The sequence below is a fragment of the Prionailurus bengalensis genome, chromosome B1 (assembly GCF_016509475.1).
Source record: "Prionailurus bengalensis isolate Pbe53 chromosome B1, Fcat_Pben_1.1_paternal_pri, whole genome shotgun sequence".
In the NCBI taxonomy this organism is placed as follows: Eukaryota; Metazoa; Chordata; class Mammalia; order Carnivora; family Felidae; genus Prionailurus; species Prionailurus bengalensis.
Window position 1 is genome coordinate 164,889,535 of NC_057344.1, and position 5,415 is coordinate 164,894,949.

General features: G+C 40.8%; 1 pseudogene; it reads right to left on the reverse strand.

Moving 5' to 3' along the window:
• Positions 1-2,891: 2,891 nt before the first annotated feature.
• Positions 2,892-3,348, reverse strand: LOC122468338 (annotated as a pseudogene).
• Positions 3,349-5,415: the final 2,067 nt, after the last annotated feature.

A 5,415-nucleotide genomic window follows, 5' to 3' on the forward strand; every position in this document is an offset into this window, starting at 1 on the left:
TCAGGTCAGGTCATGATCTCATGCACGGTTCGTGAGTTCAAGGCCTGCATAGAACTATCAGTTCAGAGCCTGCTTGGGACTCTCTCTCTCTCTCCCTTTCTGTCCCTGCTGTGCACTCTCTCTCTCTCTCTCTCAAAATAAATAAATGAAAGAAAGAAGAAAGAAAGAAAGAAAGAAAGAAAGAAAGAAAGAAAGAAAGAAAAAGAAAGACAGACCAAGTGTGGAAAAGGATGTGGAGAAATTGCAACCATTCCATTTCTGGAAGGGATGTAAAATGTTTCAGCCACTGGGGAAAATAGTTTGGCAGTTCCCCAAAAGGTAAACAGAATCACCATATGACCCAGCAATTCTGTTCGTAGGTAGGTGTACCCCAAACAATTGAAAACAGCTACTCAAACAAATACATGCACATGAACAAGCAGCACTATTTATAATAACAAAAAGGTGCGAACAACCCAAATATCCATGGATAGATGAGTGAATAAATTAATTTGTGGTGCATGCATACAATGGGGTATTATTAGCCATAAAACCGAAGAACTGATCCATCCACAATGTGGATGAAACTTAGAAACTTGGAAACATGTGCTACATGAAAGAAGCCATACACAAAAGGTCACGTGTTGTGTGATTTCGTTTTATGTGAAACATCCAGAATGGGTCAGTCTGTAGAGACAGACTAGATCAGCAGTTGTCAGGAGCTGGGGGTAGGAGAGAGGAGAGAGTAACTGCTTAATGGGAAAGAGTTTTATTGAGGGATGATGAAAACGTTTTGAATTAGGCAAAGGTGGTGGTTGCACAACATTGTGCCACTAACTTGCCCCTGAATTGTTCATCCTAAAATGGTTAATTTGTTGTTAATTTACCTCAATTAAAAAAAATAATAATGCATTCAAATGTAGGCCTTTTATTATATACCTCAACAAAAAAACAACAAAGCATTCAAATTTTGGCCTTTTATCATTGTCTTTAAATGTTTGCTTGTTTTTGAGAGAGAGAGAGAGAGAGAGAGAGAGCAGGGGAGGGGCAGAGAGAGAGAGAGGGGGACAGAGGATCCAAAGTGGGCTCTGTGCTGACAGCAGGCAGCCCGATGCGGGCCTCGAGCTCACAAACCATGAGATCGTGACCTGAGCTGAAGTTAGACGCTTAACCGACTGAGCCACTCGGGTACCCAGATCTTTTATTATGAATATGAAATAGCCTAGTAACATACCTGTCAAGACACCATAATCTAAAGTGCTCTACTGTAGCAATATCGCTTCCTCCCCCCCCCCCCCCAGCAATTTCACTTCTATTTCCCTTTAATTCTCAGCTAAGTGCTTGCCACTGTGTATCACCTAGAGATGCGTGGATTGTCAGGTAAGTGTGTTCTTAGAGACATACAGGTTGATTCTGCTCCCTTTTCTAGCAGCTGGCTTCTTTTGAAGGGGACCTACTCTTGATTACCTTAATTCACTTATCACTCCTATCTTAGCAATCTCAGAGATACCTGTAGGTCTTATTTCCTTGCACTTGTTAACATCTCAAGCCTACTTTGTCTTGCCACTGTGCTAGCTCCTCAAAAGTGGAAACTGTGGACCAATTGCATCAGAATCGCCTCACCCCAAATCCAGACTTACTGAGGCAAACTATCTGGGGGGCATCCCCAGAATCTGAACTTGTATTAAGCAGCCCTGCCATATGCTTTTGTGTGTAGACATTTAAGACCATTACCTCTGTTCCAGATTCGCCTTTAGTGGTTAATGTACTAATTCATTCAACCATTCATTGAGTGCCCATCCAAGCAGTTTCCTAAATACTACAGTGAAAAAAGAAACGGAAACCACAATTGGTAAAAAACAAACAAACAAGAAACCTGTATTTTTGATTTGCAAAATAGATCAACTGTACCAAATCATAATATGCAATATGAACTATCTAAACGCAAATTATTTTAACACTAGCTCATTCAGACCCATATATTCCAAGATAAGACTATAGTAACAGTCACTTCACGTGGATTCATTTCTGTGTTCCAAAGACCGCAGACAGTTCTAGCAACCTGCCAGATTTACAAATTCTGTCGATCCTGACCTAACCCCAGTCCTACAAACTCTGCAAGTACTCTTCCCTAATTTTCCTCTCCGGAGACCCGACTGAGATTCCATCCAGCTCATGTTTTTCCTTGCTCACAATTTCAGTAAACTCAGCTTGTATAAGCAGCAGGTGTCCGTGGTGTTCTTTTTGTTGGGCTTCAACAGCAGGTACAGATATGAAATTGTTATTTTCTTCTATGAATTATTGTTTATCTCCTTTACTGTTATTTTGCATTCTGTTTTATGTGATACTATTCCTAGAATCTAAATTTAGTGTTTCTGTGCATTTTCCTCCGGAGGCACATCGATCAAGACACATCCATTGGCTGCCTACTATCCACACCTCAAGAACAGAGTATAGGAGAATTATTTCAAGAGTTAAGTTACTGAAGCAATAACAATCCCACAGTCTTCAGCAATTTGAAATGTGTCTAGATCCTGTGGAAACGAGGGCTGTGATTCCTGAAATGTTGCCAGGGTGTCTCTCAATGTGGATTTAGTCTCCTTCATCCCATTCAGGATTTGGAGGATGCATTCAATCAAGATTCCTCTTTTTCAGCCCTGGACATTTTTCTTCTATTTCTTTATTTCTTTCCCTCCAGTCTCTTCATTACTAACCTCTACACAAAGGCATAAACTTCTAGACCTATCCACCATGAGTCTTAACTTTTATCCCCTCTTTAACCATTTCATTTTGTTTTGTTTTTATTTAAATTTTAGTTACCATACAGTGCAATATTGGTTTCAGGAGTAGCATTCAGTGATTCATCACTTACATACAACACCCAATGCTCATCACAAGAGCTCTCCTTTTTCTTTTTTTTTTCCAGTGAGGCATTTTATTAGTATGAATGTATTACATCCCTAGAAAAAGAATCCCAGGACTTTCCCTCCTGTGTGTTTTCGTCTTGCTTCTTCATGGTCCATGATGCCAGCCGAGGTTGTCAGTACAACGAAACCAAACTGGCGGGATGGGAGCAGATTATTCTGCCATTTTTATAGATCTTTGAGTTGTACATCACACCTGGGGCTGATCACTCCACACTTGTTTAACCTGCCTGTGGGGTTCACAATTTTCCCAGCTCTGTGATCATCGATGATTTCAAATTCACCAATGTAGCCATGCTTCATCATCACAGTCAGAAATCAGACGATGACTTTGGAGAGTGGCCTAATAAGAACCTGGCATTTGCCTGTCTTTTCATCATTGTTTATGCCCTTGAGAGCATCTGCCAGGACATTCATGCACGCCATTATGGCAGCACGGAAAGATGGCGGACAGAGAGTGTCCTCCTTACTCCCCATCACCCATCTAGCCCATCTTCCACCCACCTACCTCTGTCAACCCTCAGTTTGTGCTCTGTTGTTAGGAGTCTCTTGTGATTTTTTCCCCTCTCTTCTCTCCCCCTACTTCTCATATGTTCATCTGTTTTATTTCTTAAATTCTACATATGCATGAAATTATATTGTATTTGTCTTTCTCTAATTGATTTCACTTAGCATAATATACTCTAGCTCCACCCACATCATTGCAAATGACACGGTATCATTCTTTTGACAGCTGAGTAATATTCCATCATATATATATATATATGCCACATCTTCTTTATGCATTCATTAGTCGATGGACATTTGGGCTCTCTCCATAGTTTGGCTACTGCTGATAGTGCTACTATAAACATTGGGGTGCATGTACCCCTTTACATCTGTATTTTTGTACCCTTTGGGTAAATACCTAATAGTCCAATTCCTGGAGCATACAGTAGTTCTGTTTTCAGTTTTTTGAGGAACCTCCATACTGTTTTCCAGAGTGGCTATGCCAGCCTGCATTTCCACCAACAGCGCAAATGGGTTCCCTTTTCTCCTTCCAACACCTATTGTTTCCTGTGTTGTTAATTTTAGCCATTTGGACAGGTGTGAGGTGATATCTCATTGTGGTTTTGATTTGCATTTTCCTGATGATGAGTCATGCTGAGCATCTTTTCATGTGTCTGGTAGCCAACTGGATGTCTTCTTTGGAAAAGTGTCTATTCATGTCTTCTGCCCATTTCTATTTCTGCCCATTTCTATGAGCTATTTGTTTTTTGGGTGTTGAGTTTTATAAGTACTTTATATATTTTGAATACTAACCCTTTATCAGATACATCATTTGCAAATATCTTCTCCCATTCCATAGGCCGCCTTTTAATTACTTTGATTATTTCCTTTGCTGTGCAGAAGCTTTTTATCTTGATGAAGTACCATCAGTTCATGTTTGCTTTCAGTGACATGTCAAGTAAGAAGTTGCTCCTGCCTAGATCAAAGAGGTTGTTGCCTGTGTTCTCCTCTAGGATTTTGATGGTTTCCTTTCACATTGAGGTCTTTCATCCATTTTGAATTTATTTTTGTGTATCATATAAGAAAGTGGTCCACTTTCATTCTTCTGCATGTTGCTATCCAGTTTTCCCAGCTCTGTTGTTGAAGAGACTGTCTTCTTTCCATTGGATATTCTTTCCTGCTTTGTTCAAGATGAGTTGACCATATAGTTACGGGTCCAATTTCTGGGCTTTCTATTCTGTTCCACTGATTTACGTGTCTGTTTTTGTGCCAGTACCATACTGTCTTGATGAGAACAGCTTTATAATATAGCTTGAAATCCCGTAACCGTTTTCATTTTGAGTTCTGGCCACACCCCTTGGGTTGATCTCCCAACATAGTAATTCACTTGTCAGCTGTGTGCTATTTAAGAACCCATTAGCAAAGGGTTGTTTTGTGGATAAAACGTCTTTGCAAATCTCCCTGAATCAGGTTCTGCCATGAGGAATTGTTACCGACTGAATGTTTATATCACCCTAAAGTCCATATGTTGAGGCCCTAACCCCTAATGCATTTGGAAGTAGGGCTTTTTGGAAGGTAATTAGGTTTAGACGAGGTCATGAGGATGGAGCCCCGGTGATGGGATCAGTGCCCTTACAGAAGAGAAAGAGATACCAGAGCTTGCTTTCTAACAGAGACTTTGAGAAAGCCTGAGTTGGTAAAAAGGGCCCTGACCCAGAACCCAAGAGACCTAGATTCCATTCCCAGGTCTGTGCCTCACTAGCTGTGTGATTTCAGCTGAGCCACTCACTTCCCCAAGCTCCTGTGTTCTCATCCAAAAACCAAGAGGGTTGGCTAAATTAGAGGCCCTCAACATGAGGGTTGCAACATGTGACAAAAATCCAGAAATAACAGTAGCTTAAGTTAGATAGAAATATAATTGTCTACACACAAACAGCCCAAGGATCTCATGACAGCTCCGGCATCTTCATGGACCCAGGCTCCTTCTACCTGGTTCTCTCCTTTGGCACCCTTAACACATGCT